The following is a 13051-nucleotide window of genomic DNA, read 5'->3' as shown; positions in this document are numbered from 1 at the left end:
CCCACCTCCCCACTTGGTGGAAAATCGTCTCTACCTTTGGTTCTGTGTTTTTGTTTTCTGTGCTCTGCTTCATTCTCAGGCCAACTCCGCCAGGTACAGGTGTGGTGGTCCCTAGCATTGCCAGCCTGACATGTCCTGGCAGCTAGTAACCCTTGAGAGGAGTGTGGCCACTCCCCTAGGGCCTGTACCCATTCCTGTACCAATCACTGGGTAAGGGAGATGGGGTACTGTGATTGGCCAGCCTGGATCACTTGTCCTGCTCCTAGAGATGGAACCTCATTCTGGGTCCTATATTTCCGAGAAAGTAGAGGAAAGGCATTCTGGCACATTACCTCCCAAAACAGAACTGCTTATAGCTCTGCCCATGCCCATTTGTACTACATGACGTTCATTGACTTTTGTGCTAAAATCATAAAACATTGAGCAAACCTTAGATGACATTCTGTAAATTCTATTTAAGATTATGGGAGTCATATTTGAGGATTATTTTTCTATTTTTTTAATTAAAAAAATTTTTTTGAGATGGGGGTCTCACTCTGTCACCCAGGCTGGAGTGCAGTGGTGTGATCACAGCTCACTGCAGCCTTGATCTCCCAGGCTCAAGTGAGAGGATTATTTTTCTAGTTTGATGGAAGTAAAGGGTTGTCCTTATAGCAAATGGGATTGACCACTCTTTAAGTCTACATAGCTTAGACTATTTCCACTGTTTTTAAAGTCATTCCACATATAGGACTAAGTGCCTGCTATTTGCAGATGAAGCCCTAGCACTTATGGGACTTTCATTCTATTAGGGTAGATGGACAATAAATAACAGGCCAGGTGCAGTGGCTCATGCCTATAATCCTAGTACTTTGTGAGGCCCAGGCAGGTGGATTGCTTGAGGCCAGGAGTTCAAAACCGACCTGGCCAACATAGTGAGACCCCATCTCTAAAAAACAAGAACAAAAAAAAAACAACAAATATATGATACAATTTCAGGTAATGATGATAGAAAAATTAAGCTTGATAAGGGTACGTGTATGCTTATTTAGATATTGGGGTCAGGGAAGGCCTCTCTGAAGGGAGGTTTGGACTGAGACCTGGGTTAAACAACGGAGCAGCTTTGTGATTATTTTTGGGGAGTAGTGTTCTAAGTGGAGGTAACAGTAAGTACCAGGCTCTGAGTCATAGACTGGAAATCTCATGGAAGTCAATGGGGTGGAGGGGTGGAGGATAGAAGGAACTGGGAAAGGAGCAGGGGTGGGAGAGGGGAGATAGGGATAAGATGGCATGGAACTTTGGCATCCCAGTAAGAACTTGGGATGTTACTCTAAGTAAGATAAGATGGGGCACTCCAGTGGAGCTAAGAGCAGAGGAGTGATCTGAACTGACCTTTACGTGTAAAGGAATCAATGTGGTTCCCTCATAGAGACTACACTTGCTTGGTTAGCTTGCCAGAGATTCGTTTTCTGACCACAAGCCTTGTAACAAAGCTTTCTTTGGCTTACTTTATAAAAGGTCAGATCTTTGGCCCAGAAACTGACCAGTGACTGGAGGCAGACAGGAGAAGAGGGAAGAGAGAGAAAGAAGTGCCAGAGAAGAGGAATGAGTGGCTGTGGAATCTGTAGCAAGCAAAGGTGTTAAGGAAGATGGGGACAGACAGCCTGTGTCCCTCCTTACTGCAGCAGCGAGTAGTGATGAGAAGACAGGACAGAAACACTTTGTGGCCAGTGGGACAGGAAAGCTGGAGTACATCGGGCCATGTAATGGGCCCACACAGCAGCCTCAGCTTGTAACAATATGGAGACGAGAGCAGGCACATTAAAAAGTGCCCCTGATGCTGACAAAAAAAAAAAAAAAATGGAGATCTGTCAGTGGCTGGAAAAGAATTAGACCAGAAAAATGGTGATGGGTCAGTACAACAATTTAATATGAATGGTTGCAAAAGGCAGCAAACACTGCAGATTGGCTCCACATCAGATATCCACCCAAATTAGAACCCCGGTTGTGCTTTATGTTGGTCTTTTCTCAATGGAAAGACCTGAGGGAATCTTGATCTTTGGCTCAGTGTTAATTGCAAAGACGTAATTCTGTGAACCAGTGTTGCTAACTGAACCTTATGTCTTACTCAGAAAGGTGGCTGTGGTGTTTCAAAATATGACAGTATTAGGTTAGCTACATACAGGAGGAGAATCATTTGTATTCTTCCAGAGACATCATTTCTGAGCATAAACCAGCTCTTTAGCACTTTTATAGTGTGCTAAGAAGAAGCTTCTGTTCTGTCCGTTGACAGTCAGTCAGCGTCAGGTTTAAGCACAACAAGGAAAGGTTGACTCACATGGACTAAGGCTCCCAGGTCTTGGGAATGGGTCTCATTGTGACTGGAAATTTCATCACTTCTTTGCATTCAAAAGTGTTAAACATTTGCTCATGCCTACTCAGTGCTAGCTGCTGAATGGCTGGACAGAGAAATGTCTTTCTGCCCAGTTCTATTATTTTTTATCCTTTTCAGTGAAGGATGTCTAGAGAAACACAAAGACAGCAAAGCACCTCCAGATAACTAGGTCATTCCAAGGCATTATGTACCATGTATGTGCTGTTACAGAAGGAGTAATTTAAAAGTTGGACAGAGAAAATTTAAGTCATTTGCTGTTTTTTACAACATTTTAGAATTGGTAAAGATACTCTTTTATATATTGTTTGGGTCTTAAGGTTTCTTCAAAGTTGAAAAGTAAGACAGGTTTGGAGAAAAGTATGGCCTGGTGTCGTGATTGATGAGTTTTTTGCAGTAAATATTCAGGCTTTGAAAAAAATCCCTTTCTCGAATGCCCTGGAAGTACCCCCCAAAACAGCCTTATAGTTTTTTCTGATTCTACAATTTTACATACTCATTATAAACATTTGGATAATATGAATATATGAAAAATAAATTAGGTATCGAGGGATTCTCAAATTCTGCAGTCCCCTGCCAAGCATTGCTGAAATCCCGGTGAACGTACTTTCCAGGCTGGCTCTTGCTTGGGTGCATTCCTTTCTCTCTCTCTTCCCTGCACCTGCCTCGCTTACACACACAAACATGGTTTTACGTGAATAGTCATTCTGCATGGTCTAACACTGTGTTTTTGACTTAAAGCCTTGGATATTTTTCCACATCAGTAAGTGAAGAATTACATAAGACTTAAATGGCTGTAGCGTGTTCCACTGGACTCCTATAACAAAATTCCCTATCACCCATCCTTCAGGTCATGAGTTTCAGGCCTTCACATGCTGTTAGCAGATTGTGTGCCTGTGAGTGACTGCCCAGTGACCAGAAGGGCCTTCGGTTTCTTGTGTTAGGGACACAGCAGAGATGACAATATTGGAGGCTGCTCACAAGCTGGGATAATATGATGATTTCCTGGAGGTAAAGAGGGTCCCTTGGGGAAAGCCACTTCAGTCTTTACTGAGTTAATTTCACAGAAATGCCACCATTTTGAACTGTCTAGGAGGAAGGTCATTCCACTTGCAAACTGCCTCTGGTGTACTTTTTAAACAAACCAACTTCTGGGTGTACTTTTGTATTTAATAACTATTAAGTTCTGTGACTTGTACCATATCTCTCCTGTGTTCTTTTTGTTTTACAACAAAATAAAACAAAATATATTTCCAGGCATGCTTCCCTTAACCTCCTCCCTCACTTTTTTTTTTTTAAGTTACAGTATCTTTTTTGAAATTTTATTTTTCATTTTTTTGAGACAAGGTCTAGCTCTGTTGCCCAGGCTGGAGTGCAGTGGCTCAATCATGGCTCACTGCAACCTCCACATCCCAGGCTCAAGCCATCCTCTCATCTCAGCCTCCCAAGTAGTTGGGACTACAGGCACACGCCACCATGTCCCGCTAACCTTTGTATTTTTTGTAGAGATGGGGTTTCACCATGTTACCTAGGCTGGTCTCGATCTCCTGGGCTCAAGTGATCTGCAGGCCTCAGCCTCCCAAAGTACTAGGATTACAGGTGTGAGCCACCATGCCCGGCCAACTTTCTATTAGTATTACACTTAATTGAGTGAACAGTATGGGAGCCTGACTGTTTGGGTGCGAGTCCTGGCAGTGACCTACCCTTTCTAGTGGGGGTAAGAATGGTACCCACTATCCTGTGGTTGTTGGAGGTTGGGTCAATGTATACAAAGCTGTTTTGTGAGCTGTTATTACTGTTAATCATAATTATTTGACATGAGACATTATTCGACAGCTGTAAAAACTCTCCTCATCACTTTCCTGCCTCCTTAGTTAGAGGGGTAGAGGTGACTACAGCTCCTAGGCTGTAGTCATTTTATTTCTGTCTCCAACTTTTCCCCTCAGGAGCGATTTTGATTATAATGTAGGCTAGCTCCAATTCAGATCAAGAAAAGGAGGTCCAAGTGTGCACTGACTTTAAAATGTCTGATGAAACTTGATTCCTGAAAGAGAGATAAATATATTAAAATGTAATATAACTCACATTTGATTTGGATATCAGTTTCTATAGTGTGTTTGATGATATTGGTATTTGATATCTGTTAAAAACAAAGTTTTAGAATCCTGCATTTGAGAAATGTGTGTCAAAAATGTTAAGTAAAAATAGCTCTACTTTTAAAAACTTTAACACTAAGTATTTGGACTATATCTTTATACAGAATTACTTTTACACAAGGACTATCACTCCTGGATAGCGAAGTGTTACTGTTTATCTGATTTCTAAGAATTTGATGTTCTACATCTGGTTTACTTTATAGGAATAAAGAAATGAAAACAATATGCCTTCAGAAATGAAGTAGGATTAATATTATAACTTCTGTGATCTTTTCAGTTGACACTAGTGTTTGTTTCCTGTTGGAATTGGCAAATTTTATTTCAGCTGTCTGCCTACAAGGATATTTTTGGTTGTAAGTAACAAAAAACTCAAATATAAGCAAGTAATAAGAATTTCTTTCTCCTATAAAAAGAGGTCCCAAGGCAGGGAGGCCCCAGAGTTAGCTAATTCATGAGTTCGGTGATGTTGACAGTCCAGATGCTTTCCACCTCTTGGCTTTGCTATCCTTAGTGTGGCAGGTTTGTCCTCAGGGTGGCAAAATGCCCACAGCCATTGCACCCAGATAGAATGATATCCAAAGGCAGGAAAAAAGGGACACTTCTTTCTTAAAATCAGTAAAGCTTTTCTCAGCTATCTTCATCAGACTTCCTATTGTTTTGTATTGATCAGCATTGGGTCACAGGCTTGAGTCACTGGCAAGGGGCATGTTGCCACCATAATTGGCTCAGCAGTATCAGGTCCTCCCTCTGGGGCTGCGAACAGGCCAGCTTCCGAGAGGGGCACTGCTTTGTGGAGGAGGAGATCCCTGAGCAAATGGAGGCTCTGTTAGGAAGAGGGAGGGTCTGTTTGTGGTTGGTGGGTGACATGAAGGAGCTGGAGAGAAAGCAACAGTGTCTGCTCCAGGCTGCTCTCAGTTTTTAGTTTAAAATACTATGAAGAATGCTTGTGGAAATAAATGGTCAGTTATGATAAATTTTTGAATGTATATTTATGGAAAATTTTTTAGTAATTTAAACTAGTATGTACAACATGGCTATAATTGTATGTAAGAAACAAACCTGTCAGTGGAGCTAAAAGATGACTTTGTTTCATTTCCTATGGTCGTAGTCCCTTTGTGTTCCTATAAAGGAATAATGGGTAATTTATAAAGAAAAGAAGTTTATTTGGCTCATGGTTTTGCAGGCTATACAAGAAGCATGGCACCAGCATCTTCCTCTTTTGAGGGCCTTAGGAAGCTTCCATTCATGGTAGAAGGCAAAGGGGAGTGGGCATCACATGATAAGAGAGAGGAGGTGGTGCCAGCCTCTTTGTAACAATCAGTTTTCATGGGAACTAATAGAGAGAGAACTCACTCATTACTGTAAGGACAGCACCAGGATGTTCATGAGGAATCCACCCCCATGATCCATATGTCTTCCACCAGGCCCCACCTCCAATACTGGGGATCAGATTTCAACAAGAGATTTGGAGGGGACAAATATCCAAACTATATCACTTGCAATAGGAATATACACTTTAGGCCCCAACATACATCCAGAAGTTTTATGTCAGGGTTCTAGACTCCCCTTCCTTCTGATGGACCAGGCTGGTGGTGCTTGGGCACAGATTACATGTGTATCTGCTATTGGCCCTGGAGAGAAGTGAAAATTGGCCATTGGATTAGCGATGTGGAACTCCTTAGCGCAGTGTCGGGGAGTGGTGTCAAAGCCTGATTGGACTGGATGCTTTTGTTGGGTGGGTGATTTAAGGTGTTTGTTTTATTATACATCATAAATTACGTATATACAAAACTTGTTTTTTTCACATGCATTAAATATTTAATACAAAATTTTAAAAAATCTTTTGTATCCAGTACATGGCCTGTGCTCTGATAAATACTTTCAATTGAATCAGGTTGAAACTGAGACCGGGGTTTTATTGTGTGAATACGTTAGAGGGAGAAAGAGGCAGAGGGGTTGAAGGACAGTGAAATGACTGACTAAAAAGAGGAACTGTGGAAGTTAAATTGAGAAAGAAAGGAAGTGAGGACTTGAGGGGCATCAGAGATAGTGACAAGATGGTGGGGTTATTGGATTCAAGGACCCAGTAAGGTTGAAGAGTTGTTGGAATTAGGGTTCCAGAAGGAGTGGGCGGGAAGGATAAGAAATAGCGGGTGACGAGAGAGTGGATTTCTTGAAACTGAGGCTTGCAGGTGGGGAGATTGTAAGTAACCATCGGGTCTAGGATCTGGCTGTGGGTGTGGGCGGCAGAGGTAGGGTAGAAAACAACCTCATTAGAGATGGGGGAGTCAGGCATCATGTATATAAATGTTGAAACCACCAAGAGTGAAGACAGTGCTAGTAATGTACTGAAAGACAGTTAGTCGGGCCCTGGAATCTTTGGGAGAGTGTCTTGGGATGTGGGAAATATTGTGCAACTCCAGTCAGTGAAAGTTGGTACAGATGTAGTTGGAGGTAGATGGTGTGAGCAGCAGAGGAGCACTCTGTGTGTGAAGGAAGGACCAGAATGGTCTGGAGATTGCAGTGGGGAGCAAGGGGGCCACCTGTCTCATCTTAGGCTTGGTGGTATGTGAGTGTAGGAGGAAGACAAAAGCCTTACCAGGCAGACTGCAAGGAAGCAGTGTGCTGAGGGGACTTCCAGGTTTCAGGTACACCTGAAAGGAAACAGCCTTTACAGGTGGCATGGAAGATGGGATTTGGTGAGCTTTATTGGATATAGTGGGTGGGAGGGTAGGGTTAGGAAGCTAGGGTGAGATTAGTGATGCCCAGAGCTGTATGGGGGTGACAGTCAGAGATGAAGATCATGTGGGAACTGGATTTCCCAGGAGATGGATGGAAACCTGAGTGCAAGGCCTGATGGGACATCTCCTGATGTGTACCTAGGGGGTGGTCCATGATTACTTCTAATTATAGTCTCCTTACTGAGTGCGGTTTCTTAGGCAGCTCATGGTAGCTAGATAAGGAGGAGGGAATGGGGGGTCTTGCAAGGAGCAAGGGGAGGATCTCCCATCACTCTGGTGGGGTGCTGTGTATTAAAGGAGGGGCCAGGGTTATCTTGAGTACATTATTACTTAAGTTCTGGATGACTTCAGGAGTAATTCCATATCAAATGTTTCCAGTGATGTTTATGTTAAAGTGGGTGCAGACTGAAAGTATAATACTTCAGAGAATTTTTCTGAAATACGAAATCTTGATGATATTAGACAAGTGTACTTGTAGAATACACTTATGTCTTTTGGTTCATAAAGCTTTGCAGAAATTCTATAAATAACCTTAGACTGAAAAAGATATGACAGAGATGAGAGGGGGTAGTGGACAGGGAAGGTTTGGGGAAGGGTGAGTGAGGTTAGGGGTGGATTTTCTTGAAGCAGAAAATCCAGGAAGGGATTTGCTGTTGGTATTTCGGTTTGTGGGACAGAACTCAGATGACAGGCCAGGAACTGAGGGAACCTCTGCCCTGAGCTGCTGGCTGAATCTGCAGGAGGAGTGAGCTCCCTAACTGAGAGTGATTATGTTAATTTTCTTTAATTTTTGAAATTCCTTGTAACAATTGTATTAAGAGTCTTTTTTGTGATCTCTACCAATTTTCCTCACTTTAATTGAGAGGAGGAAATTGCGGGCCTGAGGACATACTGTATTTTTTTATTTTTATCTTTTTGAGACGGAGTCTCGCCCTGTCACCAGGCTGGTGTGCAGTGGCGCGATCTCGGCTCACTGCAAACTCCACCTCCCGGGTTCAAGTGATTCTCCTGCCTCAGCCTCCCAAGGAGATGGGATTACAGGCGCGCACCATCATGCCCAGCTGATTTTTGTATTTTTAGTAGAGACGGGGTTTCACCATGTTGGCCAGGATGATCTTGATCTTTTGACCTCGTGATCTGCCCGCCTCGGCCTCCCAAAGTGCTGGGATTACAGGCGTGAGCCACTGTTCCTGTCTTATTTTATTTTTTAGAAAGTGTGATTTTGGTAATATTTACTCATAGTTATGCCTTAAGTTTTACATTTGTAGCAGGCATAATATATATGTGTGTGTAAAACAAATATGATGGTGATAATTCCTTGCTGTTTTGTAGAAAATTAGTTGTTAAAAAGTAAAAGAATGTAATTAAATTAATATAAATTCACTTAAAATATATCAACAAGTTTAAAAATTTTAGTGCTGAGGAGGATGTTTCTGATTTCAGATTTTTCTTACATAACATAGAGACTTTTATATAATAGATGGTATATAAAAGGTAATTTAATAATATGAATGCTGTTGGTAACTTAAGGGATGAACATACATTTGCTCCATCATTCTTTTGAAAATGTTACTATTTACAAGAAATTAATACTAGCTGCAGGGTGGACCTTCATTGCTTGTTACTTTTAGTAATTTATCATCTGTATCTAGGGTAGTAGTCCTGATTCCTGATTTGGAGGAATCTTTTTTGGTTCATTATTGTAAGAGGTTTTACCTTGATTTTTAAAAAATCATTTTTGTTATTTGCTGTGACCTTCAGGAATGCTTGAAAGGATTAATTATGAAGCCTCTCTATATATCTAAATTCTGCTGTTTGATGTGTTTATTTAGTACACATGTATTCAATACCTATGCTTTGGCTGAATGGAGACCTGACACTCTCTGCTAACAGTCTGGTCGGGGAGACTGCGGTATAGAAGTAGGAGGGGCATCTAAGAGCAGTATGTGAGGAGCCGGGCAAGGTGTCCTTACCTGTGAACTGACTTGTGGGGATGACTAGCTTAGCTAAGGGGACTAAAGGGACTCTCTGCTTCCTTCACAGCCCACTTCCTATTCCATCCTTCCCCACCTGGGCTTCTCACACCACATCTTTCACCAGATCTCGAGTTTCACGCCATGATAGCACTGGGGCTGGAGTCTTTTGTCTGATGCATTAAGTTTTCTGCTTTGTAAATTAGTATTTTCATCCACATGAATACTTTGTATTTGCAAATAATCAGTCCAGGATACTTTCTTTTCTTTTTTTTTTTTTTTTGACATGGAGTTTTGCTCTTGTTGCCCAGGCTGGAGTGCAGTGGCGCAATCTTGGCTCACTGCAACCTCTGCCTCCCGGGTTCAAGTGATTCTCCAGGAGACGTTTTAAAGTCTGTATTTATAGGCATTTTTCAGATGTGAATTTCTCTTTAATAATGATGATGATAAGAGTGTTGATTGGCCATTAAAGCCAGTCATGGTATACCTCCTGTTTAATGATCTGATTGCCTGCTGAATCTGGAAAGTCTTATTTTGTAGGTTTTTGCCTCCTGATGTAGCTAAGCTTTTAACCTGCAGTTCGCACATTACTGCACGCACAGGAGGTACTGAAACATACTGGCTGGTGTCAGGAAAAGGAATTCCTGCCTTCAGTCTGGCTAGCATGGATCACTGTTGACAGAAAGTTTGTGTCAGTGGGCAGCCTCTGTAACTTGGATTCGTTTTTCCTGCTTTTCCTTTAATGGAGGGGATGATGTGTTATACTTGGGGGTATCTCTTCATAGGTTTGCTGGCCCTCATGACCGGCGAGGCTGTTCTGTACTGAGTTTCTTCTTCTGCACCACCATTTCTATAATAGTGTTGCATAACAAACCTTCCCAAACCTAGCAGCTTGCATGAGCTTTACAGCAACAGGCATCCATTTTTCTCCCTCACTGTGTTAGGTCTGTATTGGCTGGGGTGGTTCTTCTTCTCACTGATGGTTGCCTGGGGTTGGCTCCAGACTGGTGGGTTGGGTTCAGCTCTTCATGAATTTTCTCATTTTTCTTGGATCAGCAACTACTTGGGGCTCTCCCAGCAACCACTGCCACATTTTTAAGGCCTTTTTGGCCAAAGCAAGTCAGGAGATCAGTCCTGGATCACTGCGGTTGGGCACCATCCAAATGTGTGGATGGAAGGAAGGAATGATTTGTGGCATTTCTACAAACTACCCAGGGACCTAGGCAGCTGTTTAAATGTGAAATCGCCAGAATCATATTAGCCTATAAGTAAGTAATGGTGCATTACTAATGATATCCATCCTTGTCTGCATTTTCTGTCTTGTGTCTGACTAGTGCTTTTGCACTTCATTATTTTTTTTGTTCTCACTGAGTGCTTCTGAATGACTGTTTTATTAAGTTGTCAAGTTTGCCTTACATTCTTCACTTACCCTTTTTCCTGTCACCAGGCTGTTATCTTGATCATCAGGCCTTCAGTGCCATTATCCAGGGAATTTCACTAAAATAGTAAAGGACACCTATCTTCCATCTACACACAGGACCGTAGGCAGGGCTTGGATGGCTCTTAGTTCTGGCTTGGGAATGGAGGGGTGTAGGCAGTATAGAAGGTGCAGGGGGGTCATTCCCTATTAGGGGAGAACTGAACACGAGCTCCTTCCTCCCTTGATAGCATCCCACTGAGGCTCCTGAGTGAGATGAGGACTTTTTCCCTTCCTTTGATGCTTTCTAGGCGTCTGCTGAAGCAGGTTTTCGTGAGACTGTGTTATGACCCTTCCAAATAAAAAGCAATAGAATTGCTATTGAAGAGGATTATATGTGGAAGGAAATAGAGGGATAATCCCACTGGTTTTGTGGGTGTGTTTACTGGTAGTACTTACTGCTGTATTAGGATTAGTGACCTTTGCTAGGAGCAAAGTAATTCTAAAACTACTGACATTTCTATAATGCTGACTGAAGCTCTTATAAGCACTCTAAATATGCTCATTTTATCATCACAGCAGCCCTGTGATGTAAGAACCATTGTTAGCCCTATTTTTTTCTTTTTTTCTGAGATGTAGTCTCACTCTGTCGTCTAGGCTGGAGTGCGGTGGTGCGATCTCGGCTCCTCCCAGGTTGAGGCAATTCTCCTCCCTCAGCCTCCCGAGTAGCTGGGATTACAGGCATACGCCACCATACCCAGCTAATTTTTGTATTTTTAGTAGAGTCAGGATTTCACCATGTTGGCCAGGCTGGTCTTGAACTCCTGACCTCAAGTGATCCACCAGCCTCGGCCTCCCAAAGTGCTGGGATTACAGGTATGAGCCACCATGCCTGGCCTGTTAGCCCTATTTTTAAGATGAAATTGAGGATTGGAGTGTTTAAATAACTTGTCCAAGGTCCTGTGGCTTCTGCATTTGAATCCAGGCAGTGTGCCCCAGAGGTTTTGCCCTCAACCTTTGCTGTTGCCTTCCAGCTAGATGTGGAGAAATACTAATCAACAAGAGGTTTAGCTGGACAAAGGAGTGGAAGAGGGTGGTTTTGGGTGGTATGTAGAAGATTATCTTTGGTTGGTGGTGCAGGAAAATGAGAAGTTAAAGGAGATTTCTTTAAAAATTCAGAAATGACCTCTAGCTCTGCCAGGCTGTCTGCCATTTGCTTCCCTGTGGTTAATTTGGACATGCTTCCCTGAGTTCTGTAATAGTAGTAAGCCAGTGTGCTAGCATCCATTCCATGCCAAACCCTGGAAGCCATCCCTTCAAAGGTGGGTTCCCATCTGGACTCTGGAGCGTGGCCTTGCCCTCCCTCCCTTTTCCCTACAGCCCTGAGAGGCTGTGGGGCAAGTTCCAGGAGCTGCTTCTTCAGTGTCACTCACTCCTGTTTCTTACCTTGGGCTTTTGCTCCTGTTCTTTCTCCTCTGGCTCTCCTGCTCATCCTCAAGGTGATGATTTATTTCTTTTATATACCTGACTGATTTATTCCCATTTGTCCCTGAGGCCTTTGTACCACTCAGTTATGGAGTCGCAGGACCAGAGCAGGGGTTCTGTTGACGTCCCCAACAGGCTGTGTTACCTTGGGCAGGTCACTTGAGATCCTGACCCTGAGATTTCTTTCTCTTAATCACACCTGCCCATCTATTTCATTGGGCTATGATGAGGGTCAAATAAAATAAACTCATGAACATTTCCTTTAAAGCATAAAGCATGACATAAATGTATGACATTAGCATTCCTAGCCTCCCCATGTGGCCTTATCCACTCCCTGCTTTGGTGTCCAGCATGGGCTTCAGCCATCGTGCCTGTTCTGTTACTTGTTTGTTTACCTGTGCACCCCTGAGGGCCTCGGGTCTTATTCTCTTTGAATTTTTTAAGGATTAGCACAGCACTTGTTGACATGGATAGGGGCTAGTAAATGTTTGAATGAGTGGGTCAAGAATGCCTGTCGGAAGGAAGTTTGTGGTCATAGTTGTCTTTTTTTTTTTTTTTTTTTTTTTAAATTGAGCAAAGTCTTCCTGTTATATCTCTATGTTTCTGAAATTAGCCTTGTTAAAAATTAGGCTTTTGATCCTTTCTTGTGTTTCTTTTCGCAGGTTGCTAAATTCCATTGCCTGTGATTGTCTTCCCTGAGACCTATGCTTGCTTTATAACTATTCTTCTGATGAGTCTTTTAAGAAAAGACAAATCAAGAAATGATTCTAGATTTTGAATTAAAGATAAAATATCTGATATTTGTTATTTGGTTATTCATTTAACAAATGTGTTAAGTACCTTTCTTGTACCAAGCTCTGTTCTTTAGGCTGGGGATGCAACAGTGAACAAAGCAGATGAGATTTCTG

The 13051-nt window shown here is 42.4% G+C and overlaps 1 protein-coding gene across 7 annotated transcripts in view; it reads left to right on the top strand.

Annotated features, from left to right (window-relative positions):
- Window positions 1-13051, top strand: part of RALGAPA2 (Ral GTPase activating protein catalytic subunit alpha 2) — a 326207-nt gene that overhangs the window by 14784 nt on the left and 298372 nt on the right. The gene's annotated exons all lie outside the window — the stretch shown is intronic.

This window comes from Pongo abelii, chromosome 21 (genome assembly GCF_028885655.2).
Source record: "Pongo abelii isolate AG06213 chromosome 21, NHGRI_mPonAbe1-v2.0_pri, whole genome shotgun sequence".
NCBI lineage: Eukaryota > Metazoa > Chordata > Mammalia > Primates > Hominidae > Pongo > Pongo abelii.
The sequence above is the reverse complement of the archived record's forward strand: the minus strand, read 5'-3'. Positions and strand labels throughout refer to the sequence as shown.